Below are 17,130 nucleotides of genomic sequence, written 5' to 3'. Positions count from 1 at the left end.
TTTCTATGTCCACTTTTATAACTGTCGTTGTAAACCAGCCACAATGTAATTATACCTGGCAGTGCAATAGTGCTTCAGTTTTATTCCTGTGTGAACTACAAAAACCTGTGCTGCAGTTATACTTCCTGCCTGTGATGGTGCTGCTATGCCTCCAATGGTGAGAGATGTAATTATAGTGTAACAAAATTATGAAGGTAGCTTCTATAATAAATATGAACATGGGAATTTATTTTGAAAAATGTTGACGGATGGTGCCCGCAAATATAATATATTTTAATATATTATGTATTGATGTATCTAGCATGTGTCCATCATTCTGCTCACATACTTTACCACAAATGCAATACAATCTTGAAAAGAGAAAGAAAGCTGGCCTCTTCTAATCTGGAAACATGTAGCTACAATATACCAATATCCACACAGCACAAAGAAGCACATATACACTGTACAGTGCATATATACAGCACAGAATACTACATACAAGCTGCTCAATGACATATGTCAAGTAAAAGTAACTTATGCATACAGTCCTGTGAAAACTATATTATAGTATAGCATATAGTCAGTGGAAAATTCACATAGTTTAGAGATTAGAACATACAGTCAATATTAGGAAATGAACAGATACTCGGATCTGTTTGTGAGTTTTTTTTTGAATAATCAATAAGTGCTATTCTATATAATTTATGGATCTCCTTATACAGTCTATTAATTTCTCTAATACAGTGTAAATGCAATCAGTTTATGCAACACCAGACCATGGAAAAATCCTTATTGAAACTGGGATTCCACATACATACTATTCAAAAAAATAGAATCCCAGATACAATGGCAAATGCACACTATATAGAATTCCACATGCACACTGTACAGAAAAATTGAAACTTATACTGTAAGAAACAGTGCAGAGAAAAATGGATGTCAAGTTTTGATAATTAACATTCATTCACATTGTTGATCTATATGCAAATAAGCAGACTGAACAGAGTTAGATAATAACAGACATAACAGTCAGTCCAATCCTGTAACATGCAGACAAGTGGACATATAACATTATAGAATATATGCTCATACGTCCTTTTGCCATGGTATTGTATCACCAATATAGAGGCAGGTTAGAGAATTCCACATGGAAGTATAAGATGTTAACCTTTGCCAGTCTTGCATCTGATCACAAAAGTTATGGGTTCCAGCCCACATTCAAAGATTTGAGCACATAATCTAAGTTACCAATGTACCAATGTAGTACTGAAAGACTGCTGCACTGTTGGAAGTGTCATCTTTCTGATGAGATTAAACTGGGCCTTGTTGGACCTTTTAGATGGAGTAAAAGATCCCATGGATCTTGAAAAAATATTAAGACAACATATAATCCTCAGCCAATGTCATGAAAGCAGACTAGCTGGTCATTTTATTCATTGTTGTGTGTGGGACATTGTTGTATGCATATTGGTTACTGCATTTCTCTACATTGAAACAGTGACTGTATTTCAAAAGTACAGTACATCATTGTCTGTGAAGCACTTTTAAACATCCTGAGGCCATGAAAGGCATTATATAGTACTAATTCTTTCTATCACTAATTAGATTTATGAATACATTAAGACAAAAGGATTTGTACTGTAACGATGAATATTGGTATTCTCTACAAGAAAAACTACATACTCATTTAAAAATAAATCTGTACAGGCGATCTATTGGTAAATCTACTTAAATACATAAAGCTGTTATTCTATATATAAATTCTAGACATACACAACAGTCCAGGTAAATCCACACACAGGTTGAACTCCAGAGCAAATTCACACAATTAACTATACAGGCAAATGTTCAGACACATAATTATATAGGTAAATTTACATATTCAACTGTGGACGCAAATCACAGACACAACTATATAGAAAATATTCACATACTAAGCTGCATGCAAATTTGCACAATCTCAGCTGTATAGATAAATGCATACACATTCAACTGGACATGCTTCTCATGCACATATATTGTGGAGGAATTGTATGCACACACAAGACTACAGTCAAATCTATTCATGTGCACATAAATCTATTTGTGCATGTTTCTGCAAACACTTAGCTGTACAATCAAATCTATAAACATTCAACTATGCAAGAAAATAAATACTCACGGGCCAAATTTCATATATGCAGGTAGATCACAGACACTTAACTGCATAGGCAATCTTCACTTAATCATACAGGAAAGTGTATACATACATCCAAACCTGCAGAAAAATCTGTGTGCACTCTTTACAGTGAAATGTACACACACTCCACTACGCAGGCACACTGGTCCATCTTGGAACAAGTTGATCAATGAAGTGCATTTAATAAAGGCCAATCATTGCCTGTAAAATAGCATCTTTCTCCCAAAATTCAATTAATACTCAATTTAGTTTTGGAGAATTCCAGTCTCGCAATATTTGATTCCCCCAAATAACAGAGTAGCTATTCTGAGCTAGAATGCTGTATTTATACCGCAGCAATAGTCTTAGATCTGGACACGCATGCTCAGGGCTCCTCTCCCAGTTGGTAACATTTAAATGTTTGGACAACACAAGCAGCAGCATCGGCACCGTCCAACAACTCAACACGTTACAAGGTTCTGAGGAACCCCTGCATTTCATTTTCTGTCATTAAATTAAACGTAAACAACCATATTTCCGTTTTTCCGTTCAACGCTACGGGTTAGAGAGCAGGGATACCTGCTGGATCGTTGAATTATTTAAAGCATTGTTCAATAGTATTCCTAGAATTGTAAAATCATTAATTTGCGCATAAAATGTAAACAATTCGCTGACGATCTCCAGAGAAACCTAAATGGTCATCACTCTTATAGCGTCACGCCCGATAGACCAAGAATTGGATAGTCAAGTCAGTCTCTTTCTGTAGTTTAGTCGCACGGTCTAATCGACCTAACCAGACAGGGAGCAAAACAGTTTCGTTTCCGTTCAACATGGGACTCTAATTGTATTCCCCACCCCCACCCCCGCAGTCCAAAGCCAGTTTGACAGAACCTGCACAGCCTTCTTATACAGTTTAACATAAAATACACATTCTTAGATTAATTTAAATAGTTTCTATTCTGCAATTTTCTCTGCTGCTGATGGTTACATACGATACTTTAGTGAGTGTACGGAAAGAGATGCACAAAGAACGCTCAAAGCATTATGTAACCGCCAGCAGCAAAAGAGAAAATAGAAACATTTTCAATTAACAATCTAAGAATGTGTATTTTATAAACAATATAATAATGTCGTGCGGACTGTTTGAAGCGGGCTTTGGCTTGCGGGGTTAGATGTTGGGTGAAAATGAAACTTTTAACTCGCTATATGGGGTATTTAGGGGTAGATGAGCTGGAGGAAGAGAGGAGCAGCAAATCCCAGAGCCTGTATCTCAATCGCAGCTGTAAAATCCAGGTTAATCCAGCTGTCCGCGTTTTTTCTGATGTTGCACGCGAATATCAAAGCAGCGCCTAAAATAGCCTGACCTCAATATTTAAAGGATCATCTCTCAACACGTTCTATCGACTTGAAAAGACAGAAGCAAGGATTTAATGCAGAGTTGCGTAGCAATGCTTAATGATCTTTGCTATCCGTTTGCATAGGGGAAATATATCCTTGAATTTTCAACAGACTAGAACTTCGAAAAATGCTGCGCCCTTCGAGTTTCCCTGCCCCGCCTCCAGATCAGTATAATTTGTTTTATTTAATAACATACAAACATATCAATTCAAATGAAATAATAATTGATTTAGTAATTTCCAATTCACTATGGCTTTAAAATGGCAGGTAGGACTTTTCTAAACGTTGTTGAAAAGGAGTGAAGGAACCCGATGTACTGACTGCACCCCAGGATCTGAGATATCGAGTATGGCTCCTATAACAAATGGTGTAAACCCGTGTTGTGTTAGAGATGGTATCCCTGACCCCACTGAACCGTGATGTTTTTACATGTCATCTTGTACAAAAAAAAACACCATTCCCTGTCCCTAAGGACCCACTGCCCAGGTGAACACATTGTACCCTCTCTGGAAGTCTTGGATTCCTCCTCAACCATTGAGGAATAAATAAATGCACTAGTCAATAAATAAAGAATCGCTATTGAGCACTCTGATGAAGAAAAACATCTTATTACTGTTTTATGTGCTCACGATTAACGGAGAGGAGATAAATCACTGTACAGGCTTGGGTAAAACGGGGAGCTGAATGTAAAATTCCATTTGCCAATGTTTTAATTTGATAGATCTGTAGGTTTTTATTAAACAGTTGTGCGGTTGTGCGGTGTGAAGCGGCCCACAAATGCTGAGACGATTGCGGTTTTCTTCTGTAATTCGATTTTATTGCGGTAAATGATCGCGCAGGCGGCTATCACTCCCTGCAAGGTGCCCAGATCTCTGCAAACGAGTTGAGATGTGAGCACTCGACAGGCTCACTCTCAGCAGGTGCTATGCTAATTTTTCATCTGGAGCTGCTGTTGTGGTACAGCGCTGACAAGATGGCCACTTATTAAAAACAAGAAACACAAGGCTGTCGATCACAATTCGCATTATAAACAGATCAGACATTAAAGGCAAAGGCAATTGATATTCTCACAGCCTCAGCCTTGTTTCCGAGCTTAGTCTTAGAAAACCTTGTTCTAAACTATTGCAAGCAAATCTTCCATGCAATTTTGAATCCTGTCAGCTTTTAGTTCAGTTCTTGAATCTCAATATTAAGATTAAAATGCTTTTTATCTTTGGGAGCTGTTCTACTGGGGCATGTGATCTGACAACACTGACAGAACAGGGAAGCTAAACAGGTTATATTAGTGGACACCTTGTGTCATTCTGCGACTGCTTTTTAAGCTGCCATAATGTTACTGCCCATCACATGATCACTGTACAATTTGAAAAAGCAGGATTGATCTGTGTACTTCAACACAGCCCTCTCAATGGCTTCCAACTGCTATTGAAACTGCCGCATTGACATATGTCATTTATTCTCTATTAGAAACATTGGCGCTAAAGTTACACTGTGGGATGCTTAACGAATTTGTCTTAAATTCTTTTCTCCACAATATTAGCAGAGATGCAAAACCATTTCTTTTAAAAAACGTTATCGTGCCCACTAAAATAACGAAGAGTGAAAATTCAAACACGTGAATTAAAGTTAGTGCATTAAAGCGTCACTGTGCAAATTCCGTCCTTTAATTTCAGGCATTCCAACGAACATTATTAACATTAAATTTTAAACCTCAACTTGATATGTACTGATTGCAAGACTGCAACGGGCACTAAACTGGAGCAGCCTGGAACCATTTGTAAATATAAATGAACCAGCATAGAATGAGGACATTTGGCCCATTTTGCCTTTTAATGGCTCTTTAAAGTGGCCCTTCAACCCTAGAAAAAGACTAAATTAACAATTTTAGAGTGTTAATCTGTAATTCCATTGCTTATCTTGCATTGAAACAATGTGGAAATATGCAGGATAATTTCCCATAAGAAAAAAAGTTACTGGTGGGGTTTGGCTATTTGGCAAATAAATAAGTATTTTATGCTGCAATTATATTAAAAATATAAAATTGCTAAAAGACTGCAGCTGAAAAAAAATCTTTGTTGCAAATAGATAGGTCTGTGGTCATTGGCAAAGAAATCTACCTTGGAAAATAATGTTCAATAAATTTTTGTTGAATTCATTTTCTGACATCTTGGACTGAGTAAGCTCAGCACAATTTAGAAGGTATTTTTCTCTGCTTCAGCAAGATAGTAACTGGAGTCCTATCATCTGCCTATTTCTTTTTTGTTCATTGTGTTGGCAATCCCTTTATTAATGATACTTCACTGTGACATACAAAAATTAATTACTTACATATAAACAATTGCATATATGAAGTAATTTAAAATGGAAATGCAGTTATTTTCATTTTATAAAATGGCTCAGACTTTAAAATGGCAAAGCAAGGGGAAAACAGACTTTGCAGGAATTTATTCTGGTGCAACAAATTGGACAATGCAATGACATATGTATATTGTAGGGTCATCATTGCAATTGCTTATGTGGCTTAAGGCAAAGATAAATCATATCAGAAATACTGGTGTGTTTATAAAAAATGGCTTTTCAAATTAAAAGTTCAAAAACTTCTTTTTCAGCTCAGCAGAGCTAGAAAAGGTTGGAATTAAACTATTGTTAGAAGAATAGTTATGGAGGTACAAGAGGAAAAATCTTAGACCTCGTAAGAGCTTTGTTATTCTATATGTCGTATTGGTATTTGTAGAATGCAATATAGATTGACAGATTCAAGTTACTGCAAACACCTACGTTACTTATTGCCCAGAGAAAAAGCTTGAAGCGTGAATGCTTGCACACATGTGTCAAGCCCCTTTCATTGATATCTAGATAGGAACATAGGAACATAAGTAGGCTATTCAGCCCATTGAGCTTGTTCTGCCATTCAATTAAATTATGGCTGATCTGGATCTTAACTCTATTTACCCAGTTTTGTTCCATATCCCTTGATACCCTTGCCTATCAAAAATCTTATTAATCTTAGTCTGGCAAATTTCAATTGATCCTTTTGGGGAATAAGTTCCAAATTTTTACCATCCCTAAAGATGGTCAGATTTGAATTTTGGGAATGAACCAATAGAACAGGTGGCTCCTTTCAAATATTGGAAATAAAGGTTTGAAAGTTCATTCGAACTTCCAAATGATTTAAACATGCTGTGACTCTGACAGACCAAGAAAGTTCCTGAAATAAAAACAGAAAATACTGGAAAAACTCAGCAGGTCTGGAAGCATCTGTGGAGCGAGAAACAAAGTTAATGTTTTGAGTCAACATGACCCTCCTCCAGAATGCTAACTCTGTTTCTCTCTCCACAGTTCCTTTAGACCTGCTGGGCAGAATTTTATGCCCCTCCATTGGTGGGTTTGTAGGTGGTGGGGTGAGCATAAAATTCCTTTGATGGGCTTTCATCTGGGTTTCCACCTACCCCAACCTCTCTACAATTTTATGCTGGGATGGGCAAGCCCTCAGCCAGCCTGTCCACCCTTGCCCCAGTTGAGGCCCTTAAGTGGCTAATTATTGACCTGAAAATGATCAGGTTCAGGCCTCAGGCAGTTAAGTGGGGGGAGGCTCCTCCTTTGGCATGCCCCATTTAACATCGGATGCACCCCGCCTCCATTTAACACCCCAATCCCCCACTGCTGCGGGGCAGGCAGTATCAGCGGAGATGTGTTCCTTGGCGACTCTTTGGATGGCAGGAAGGGAAACCCTGCCATTCTAAAAATCCTGGTTGCTGAATTTTTCCAGCACTTCTGTTTTTATTTAAGATCTCTAGCATCCTCTGTATTTTGCTTTTATTTTAAGAAATTTCCTGGTTTGGTCTGTACTGAGTTAACTGATTCCAGCTAGTGTGGAGCTATAATTGGCCTCAGTGACCTTGGACTAAAAATGGAAAATTTTGGCCATAGCATTCACTCTTGATAGAAATCCCAGCTGTGTGTGTGTGGAGTCAAATGAGGATAGGATCTAGTTTGGCTCTGGTTTCCTTTTGGTTAAATAGTCTGTTAAAAGTCACTGTCAAGGGTCATGTATAAATATTGGCCACTTGTATAAGGTACCAAACGGCACCTAGCAGCCATGAAACTGGAGGTCAACAGATAATGAATATCTTTAGGAGATATCAGCAGAAAAGCAAGATGGCAGACTAATGCTGCCTCCTGGAGGTGCCCTTAGCCATGTTACCTAAGCGCTCTTTAGGTGACCTTAAACCTAAATGACATGACACAGTCCACATCAATGGAATGCTGAAATCCATTGAGTGTAATAAAACCAACAGCTTGAATAAGAATTCTAGCATTTTCTGACACCGTGGTAATCAGGCCCTCACTGCATATTGATTCTGTGATAATTTTATTAGGAAAACATGTATATTGATAGCGTTTTTACCATTCCAGATGTTATTCTGGCAGATTGCAGAACTACGGTACACATTGAAATAAAAACAGAAAACACTGGAAAATCTCAGCAGGTCAGGCAGCAACTGTGGAGTGAGAAACAGAGTTAACATTTTGGTCCATATGACTCTTCTTCAGAGCCTTCTTCAGAGTCATGCAGACTTGAAATGTTAACTCTGTTTCTCTCTCCGCAGATGTTGACAGACTTGCTGGGTTTTTTCAGCATTTTCTGTTTTTATTTCAGGTTTCCAACATCTGCAGTATTTTGCTTTTATTACAGTATGCACTGTTTTGGTTCAGCATCATCACCAGAATATGCAGACACTGCCTTTGGGATTGCTGTTTGTGCAAATTAGTGCATTGATCAAAGCCTGTGCTGGGCCTAGTAGTATAAGCATGCTGACATGTGGCTGAACCAGCAGTCTTTAAAGTGTTTGGAAGTGTTTAAAGTGTTTCCACCAAAAAGGAAATTTTAGAAAGATACTTACCTCAACATGGAGCCAGGAGGAACACTCCTGCTCCTCTCATCTCCGCAGTCCCGAAGAACAATGCCAGCCCTTGATTAAATACCTCCTGACTTCCTCTTTCTCTCCTGATTGTCCACTCCCCAACCCCAGGCATCTGACTTAACTTTGTCCTTGTAGAATGGATATGTTGCCTCTGGGTGCCCAATTGACATCTGTCACTCAGTGGCAATGTGCTGATGAGGCTCAAGGCCAAATTTCAGGTGAGCTTCAGGTCTCCAACTTCTGGTGGGCAATCGTAACATGCTGCTTATTTCTGGTGTGAAACCAAGCAAAACGAATTTCCACCTGAAAAACTTTAACCCTGTATGATCTATTGTTGACCAACATTAAACTGTTAAACCGGGAATTCTCTGTTTACAATATTAGAAAAGTAATTAAGTTTGGGAATTGATTTATTTTCTGGATTTGATTGCAAAGTTAATGTTACATTTTCTGCGTGACAATGGTAAGGAATTAATATTTCGGAAAATTTAGTAAAATAAAATTTAAATCCATATACACTAAGTATTTATTGATTCTGATTTAGTATAAAATATGCTATGATCTAATACATTCAAATTTTTAAAAATGAGAAATACTGAATGAGCAAAACAGTTCTACATTTAGTTAGATGATCCTCAACAAGAGAGAACCCAAATGTTCATTTATAGAACTCTGAAAATTCCCCATGTTCAATTATCATTATTTTTGCAATGGTTTAGAAATACTTTTATTTAGTCATTTTTTACACAAAGTTGATAGACATGCCAACTTCTGTAATCTCTTGAAATAATTTTTAAAACATCCACCTAATTATGCCTGTGCACTTCTTTCCTCTTCACATGGAGACAATATATTATGTGGCAAAAATGTTTACTTTTCTTTTCTCTGTACTATACCATCAAAAAGACAAATTAGGTAAGTGAATTATATACTATTCTGCACTACCAGTTTACACTTTCCAAACTGAGGTTACTGGTCTGTCCACAATCTTTCTCTTTTTTCTTTCATGCCTTCCTATTCTTTTCAACCAAAGATTTTCTCTGCCGTGCCTGGACAGCCTGGGACAACCAGTTCCAAGTAATTCAAAGCTAAATTGAAGTTTGACTGGGATTGAATCCCCATTCTACTGTTAGGAGATTGTGTTGAAAAATAACTAAAAAGTTTAAACTAAAAAGTTTAAACTATTTTTCTGATTTTGCAAAGTTTGTTAAATAAAAATATTTAATCATAATCAATAAAGACAGTTACTGAAAATCAGATCTTCTTCTGTAGTATGACTTATTTCTCAATTTCACCCACAAAATGTAACATTAATTTCCCCCTTTCACCATAAAACTTATCAGCTCCTTATTCCCATGCAAAAAATGCATTAATTCCCTCATTCTTGTCCAGATTGTGTAACATCAGCCTCTTGCCATTCATGCAGAAAGTATAACATTAATTAAAAATATAACATTAATTCTCAACTAGAAATGTAACATTCAATTCCCCCCAACCCCATCTGGAAAATGTAACATTAATTGCACAATACTCACCCACAGGTGTAACATTAAATCCCCCATTCACACCCAAAGAATGTAACATTAATTCCCCAATGCTCAACCATAAGCATAACATTAATTCTCCCATACTCACTCATAAATGTATTACTAATTCCCATTTTCACCTAGAAACTGTTACCATAATTCTCCTATTTTCACCCAGAAAATGTAACATTAATTTCCCCATTTTCACCCAGAAACTGTAACCCTCATTCTCCCATTTTCATCCAGAAATGAAACATTAATTCCTCATTCTCAGTCAGAAAATGTAACATTAAATTCCCCATTCCCACCAAATATTGCAACTATAATTCTCCATTCTCATCCAGAAAATGTAACATTAATTTTTCCCATTCTCACCCAAAAATGTAACATGAATCCCTCTATTTCCACCCAGAAAATGTAACATACATTTCCTATGCAGACCCAGAAAATGTAAAATAATTTCCTCCAATTTAATCAAGAAATATAACATTAATCCTTCATTATAATCCTGAAATCTAAGATAAAACCTTATCAGTACATTATAAAATTAATTCTCGCCCAAAAAGTAACAGTAATTACCCTAATCCTCATCCATAAATGTAACATTAACCCCCTCATTTCCACCCAGAAAATGGTGCATTTAATTCCCTCATTGTCATCCACAAATGTAACATTACTTTCCTCATTCTTCCACAGAAATGCAATATTAATTCTTCCATTCTCACCCATAAGGTAATATTAATATTCCAATTACATCACAAAATATGGCATTGATTGCTTCTTATTCTTGCCTAGAAAATGTAGCATTAATTCTCAATCTCACCAAATATATGTTACTTCTCTAATTTTCATCAGAAAATGTGACATTAATTTGCCCATTCTGACCGGAATATTTAGCACTAATCCCACTATTTTTATCCAAAAAATTAACTTTCAATTCCCATATTCTCAGCCTGAAAACGTAATCTAGCATTAATGTCCCGATTTTCCTTAGAAAATGTAACATTAATCCCCATTCACCCCACCAGTAAAATGTAACATCAATTATCTGATACTCATCCAAAAAATGTAGCTGCAAATCCCCCCAAGCAAAAATGTTACATTAATTTTCTGTAATTTTACCTGGATTTATTTTTTAACCTGAGCCAAATATCCATTAATTTATTCAACAGAAATAAAATTGCCACGAAGGAGCACACAACTATAGGAAAAGCGGAAAGTTTTGGGTGTTTATAATATCCAAGACAATAATTTGCACTCTGGAGTGTGACTGCATTGATGTTTGTAAACGGACAATCTTTGGGCAAGCTTTTATTTCTTAAGAGCAGAGATCTTGAAAGTAAACGGTATAGTTTCAATTAAACGCTTATTTTGAAGTCCAAATCACTTTCATTTTCCTCCATTTCGCACTTAAGTTCAATGATTATATGCAGTAACCTCCAAAATTTAGTTGAATTGGACAAGACAGTTAATTTTATGAAAATATTAAATCAACATTATATAACAAGTCCTGAGGCTAGAGAACATTTACAAACGAATATATGTCTAACTTTGAGTGGACGACTGAGTTTAGCTTAACATAACCCTTAATACAATAACACACGATGAGAGTAGATTTTCTGAGGCACTTTGAGAAGATGAATTTGCTTTCCCAAGCAGAGCGATATCACTACATAGAAAATCGGATTCGCATCTGTTATGAGTTAATTGAACTCATTGGAGATTGCCACTTGGAACGTTTAAACGTTGTTCTTTTGTTTTTGAACATTTGGAATATTGCAATGAGTCACACCACGGAAACATTTTGTATCATCCCTGCTGCATATTTTTGGCCTTGAATATCGAAGTATATACACAGAAAGTGTTAATAACACAAAAGTAAGCGCAAGAAACATAATTCAATCCAGATCAGTTTGAAATATGCAGTGTTTAATGTCAAAAGCTGAAATATTACTGGTTAGTGAATAGGATTTCAAGCAGAATAAAATATTGAAAGGATAAAATGTAAGTGCTTCAGAAACAAGCCATGGATTTGATGCAGCAAGGATCAGCCGGGTATAAATCAGAAATATGTTATCATTTAGCTTTTGTTTGCACCTGGGAATAAATACTATTTAACGTCTGCGCCCGGCCAAATTAATTGTCAAAATTAAATATTTAAGAAGGCAACTTTTCCCCACTTCCCGTTCGAGATGGTACTTTTAAAAGTGCATCACAAGTTTGCAGTGCAGCAAATTGACCTCCTTTCCTAGCAAAACGGAAGAAAAACTGGAGCCCAGAGAAGAAACGAAATAGTCCTTGGATTAAGTTTTAATTAAGTATGCATTGTTTGCTCCTGGGTTATCAATCGGAAATTAACATTCCACCTTTTACATAATAGATGTAATACAGTAGAAGAGAACATTTAAATTTGTATATTTTCAACCACTTTAAGGAGACCGAATGTACAGTTTAAAGCCCCGAATTATTTCTGGCTGTGATTCTGGTGGTTATTTGTAAACTGCTGATTTCACCAAGAAAAAAATGAACGTTTAAATAATTTAAATATTTAAAACAGTTAAAATAAATCCCAGTGATATTTGTATCAACGTGAAAATGTTATAAAAGTATTATGTAAGCACACATTTACTAAAACCACTTTCCTAAACCACTTCAAATATAACTGCCGGTTTTCGATATAATGTCCCAGCTGCTTGATCTTTCTCGAGCCTGTTCTTCAGATCAGCTTCTACTACAGCACAATAGTCTTACTGTATTATATCGAAGCCAATTTTCGGTTCACACTTGTTAATTGTTATCACTGTTAATGAATGGTTTAATTAAAACATTTTTCTGGTGGTTTAATCACAACATCGAACTTTTAAAAAGCAGTCACAGAGCACTATGCACGACGATTTAGGTGTTTAAAAAATCCTGCGCTTCTCATTCAACTCCAAACTTCGGCGAGACAAAAAAAAAACAATCCATGGATGTTGGTCATTGTCCCACTCTTTTGTATTGGAAAAGTATTTCAGGAAATCTTTCCCCTGTAATTTATACAAACGCCAGTCAGGTTCTAGTTTTGAGTGTTTCCGTCCTCAGTGTAACTTACGGCGAAATTAAAATAAACAGGAGCTTTTGGGGGTTACTTTATGCCTGACTTCGATTTTGCTGGAGATTTGTGAGATATTGGGAAAGTTAAGGAGAAAAATGAAAGGACCATTTAATAGTGGGATCAGCTGAAATGTGGCCAGTCTTTCTTCAGGAATGCAGCCTTCTCTCTTTATAAACCGATAGAATATTTACAGTTAAAGCATTGTAAAACGCAACGTCTCTTTGCAGTCAAAATTGCATTGACAGTGGTTATGTTGTGTGTAAAAGTGTTATTTTTACTTAAAGAACTCTCACGGCATTGTATCAGTAGTTTTCCCGTTTCACGGGATAAAATACAAAAGCAAGGACTAAGGATGCTGAAAATCTGGGAACAGAAAATGCTGGAGATATTCAGCAGGCCCTGCAGCATCTCTGGAGAGGTGAAAGGTCATCGACCTGAAATATATAATGTTTTTCTGTCTCCACAAATGCTGCCGGACCTCCTAAGTATTTCCAGAATTTTCTGTTTTATCATAGGATAAAATATTCTTTCTGCCTTACACGATTCATCCTGAAAGAAATTCCAGATGTAATAACTTGGTTTTAAGCAAGAGGAGCTGACTGACGAAATTTACCTGTTCTAACCTGTCAACAGCAACAACTTTATTACTCCGGAAGAATGAGGGCTTAGGAAGTTGGTTACAGCTTTTTTCGTTCTTTTTTTTACACGTTTACTGAATGCCTCCGAGCATTTCAATATTTAAATGTTTTATTCATTTTAAAAAAAAAATCTATTGCAATATTAATTATAATTAGTAAAGTATCTGGTGACAGCACGGTTTAGTATTGTTTTCCAATGCAACTGGTTTACTTTATGTAAATATTAACATTAGCAATTGCTGCTTTCTGTAAAGCCACAGTTTTAGTGAAAGTACTGGCTGCTGGGAATCACAGTTCTCGCTGGCAGTGACAGGCTGTGCTTTGCCTCTGCCAGGCCAGTTTCTTACTGGGAATCTATTCTGATCATCAGTCTGTACTTCGCCATGAATCCAGGGCCGGATTTTTGCTCTCATCTTTAAGACACCGCGTTGACCAATTACTAAATTGATGAAAGAGTCCAGATGTGTTGGCCGAGGTTGGGGAGGGGTGGGGGGTGGTTGGGAGGAGATGGGTGGGGGTGGAGGGGGGACAGGCAGGCCTTGGGAAGAGAGCGAGCTCGGCAAAAAAAGGTTCGTTTCTTCTTTATCACAGTTCGCACCTTTACAATCGTTTATGTTAAAGGGCAAACATTTTGAAATGGAAAAAAGTGTCCATGTAATGATTTTTTAAAAAAAATATGCACCGCAAGCATAGGGGTGAGACACACAGGTTTTTATTAATGTACACTGGATTTTATTTCAGTTGATTACAGGACTACGTTATGCATCTTTTCAGCTGTCTGTTTGGAAACTAAATATAAACACACCTTAAGAGGTTAAATCCCCACATTTTAAATAATACAATTGCTAGCAACAATCCTCGCAACGGTCAAATTCCTCTCTTAATTTGAAATAATGAATAACCTCGTTCCACAGAGCAGAATGCCAGGAAATTCTTCGTTGAAGCAGTCATTATTTTTTGTTGGGGTGGGGAGGGTCGATTTACTTTTAATGATCTTTCTGAGAACAAATAATCCCTGCATAAACAGATGTAGGATTGAACCTGTGTGATGTGGAAATAAACAGATTCCGTTTGAGAGAGAGATAGAGGCTGTTGCTGACTTCCTACAATGACCTCAAATGACACAGGAATTCCAGGCTGGTTTCATACCACTCGCTGAAATTAAGTCGTCTTGCAATATGTTGTTGCCATATTTTACACACAATAGACCAAAGGAAAAGGTCCCCGACACACATTGTCTGAATGAATAGAGACTGCATTTGAAAGTACATTCTTATCGGACTGTTTCTGCACAACACCCAGTTTAACACAACTACGTCTTCATTAGCTACTTTATATCTGAAAATATAGTAAAGAGGCGTTTCAGTTATTTAATATTTTGTTAACAGTCGCTGTAAAAATGAAAATTGCACTAATATTTACTATTCGTTCAACTGACTATTGAACATGAGACATCACAGTTTTACACACATAAAGATGCTGCTTCTATTTGTCAAATCTGACACCTGGCTAAAAACCCTGGAATAGACATTTCCAAATGTCAAGTCCTTTATTAAATCGGTATTTGTCTATTCCGATAAATGGATCATCATTACAGCACTGTGTTGTATGTTGCACATAGCATCTTTAAAGCTTTCTTTAGTTCAGACACAGTTGCACTCCCTTTTAAAAATGTTAATTCATCTATCCCGTAGTATCTGGCAAGCGAAACAATAGAAAGTCTATAATACTGCATAACAGCAGTAGAATGTCTTTATAAGTGAGGATTTAGTATACATATATAAGTGTTTAACGATTTTATATTGTAAGAATGGAAGATGAATCAAAAATACAATTCAAACAAGTTCGACCAGTTCGCCCCTGAAGCCTATTTTTAATATTTAAAATTAAATCTTTGTTTCATCAGATTAATTTATGTCTGATCTACAAAATTTAAATGAAGCATTTTTGAAGCTTGATTTTTTGTCTCCATACTGGTGTTAATTACCGGCTTTAAAAACTGAAGTGCATACAGCTCCGTCTTTAAAATAGGTTTTAAAATAAACAATGCATCTAAAATAGTGTATTTATAACCTGCATAAAGTATACTGAAGCAGAAAGGGTCGGAAGTTAATAGTTTTCTTCATCTACGACTTAAATAAAAACCAGGAAAAGATGGTACGTATATCTACACACAGATTAGTTAACACTTTGAAATCTTTCTCGCACTGTACTTGTCTTGTAAACAGATTTTCCCCTGTGATTTTGTGTATCGCAAACAAACTTGTGTGATCTGGAAACATGATACATTACAAATAGATAAATAAATAAACAGATTAAGAAAAGAGTGATCGTTAAAACGGTTCCAATGTTTTGATATATCAGTATAATTTCAAAATCGCTAATTATAGATTGGTTTGGATCAGAAGTGACCGTTACAATGCATTCGAAACATATGTTTTGGGGTTGTTTGTGTTGAGAAACGGAAACAAATAAAAAATGAACCAAAAACCACGATAAAAAGCACCTCAGAAAGAGAAAGGACTTTCACGAAACATATGAAATAATCACGAACAATATTAGTGTGACCTATTAAATATAGCCGAAAAAGTAACCAAAACTACACGAAAAAATATTGCTATTTTTGTGCAGAAAGTAACACCGTTGCTACTTCAGATTACTCTGAAAGTTGATCGCGCTGTATAGCAAACACTGCGGTGCAGTGTAGCCCTCAGAAAACGTTTCGGTTTACACCGATAGTCAGCCTCTCACTGCATGTGAAATTCACCTGGTTATTTATAATCTACAGAAAGCGGTCGGCGAGATGGTTTCTTGGAATTGTAGGAAGGCGAGTAGATTTTAATTTTAACTTTTTATTGGAATTTTATGTTTGTTGAAATTCCGCCTTGCCGAGCAAGAAATATCCATCGCACAGATTGAATGAGTAAATAGTAGTACAATAAATAAGGCTAGAAGTAGAGGATGGCCGCAGTGAGTTTCTGAACAGAAATTAACAAGCCGACCCCGGGTGAGCGCGAGACTCCTGAGCTCGGGACTCCTGAGCTCGGGTTTCGGCCAATCACAAAGCAGCGTGGGGGTCTCGTGATGCTGGAATATTGAGTAGCAGAGTTGGGTGGAGTCACGTGGTGCTGTCACACGGCATCAAAGTACGTCACTCATGTAGGCGCTTCGAACACGTGCTAATTCCTCAAAAATAACCCACCCCTGATCTCCTATATTTTTCATCTGGGTTTTATTCCAAGTTGGCAGTTTTGAGTTGAGTTGTTTTCCTGGTTTTTTAAAAAGAGATCGGGCTCCCTCTGCTGGTGGTTCCAGGTACCTGCTGCTGAAATTCGGAAAAGAATACAGTCAATGACAAAACAAAAACAGAAATACCTGGAAAAACTCAGCAGGTTTGGCAGCATCGGCT

General features: G+C 36.7%; 3 long non-coding RNA genes across 6 annotated transcripts in view; 1 reads left to right on the top strand and 2 right to left on the bottom strand.

Moving 5' to 3' along the window:
* The window catches only part of LOC121293000, a 138,337-nt gene extending 135,340 nt beyond the window's left edge, over positions 1 to 2,997 (bottom strand). The window contains exon 1 of one of the 2 annotated variants that reach the window (XR_005946415.1): positions 2,144 to 2,997. This is a non-coding gene — a long non-coding RNA (uncharacterized LOC121293000). The remainder of the gene's footprint in view (positions 1 to 2,143) is intronic. The other variant, XR_005946413.1, reaches the window with a different exon arrangement.
* LOC121293001 overlaps positions 1 to 17,130 on the top strand; it is a 59,159-nt gene that overhangs the window by 2,422 nt on the left and 39,607 nt on the right. The gene's annotated exons all lie outside the window — the stretch shown is intronic.
* On the bottom strand, positions 14,418 to 16,935 carry LOC121293003. 2 transcript variants are annotated; one of them, XR_005946421.1, is made up of 2 exons: positions 16,924 to 16,935; positions 14,418 to 15,059 (listed from the first exon to the last, which is right to left on the bottom strand). It is a non-coding gene; the product is annotated as an uncharacterized LOC121293003 (long non-coding RNA). The 2 variants fall into 2 exon arrangements; XR_005946420.1 differs by lacking the exon at positions 16,924 to 16,935 and adding an exon at positions 16,489 to 16,807.

This window comes from Carcharodon carcharias, chromosome 21 (genome assembly GCF_017639515.1).
Source record: "Carcharodon carcharias isolate sCarCar2 chromosome 21, sCarCar2.pri, whole genome shotgun sequence".
Lineage (NCBI taxonomy): Eukaryota > Metazoa > Chordata > Chondrichthyes > Lamniformes > Lamnidae > Carcharodon > Carcharodon carcharias.
The sequence above is the reverse complement of the archived record's forward strand: the minus strand, read 5'-3'. Positions and strand labels throughout refer to the sequence as shown.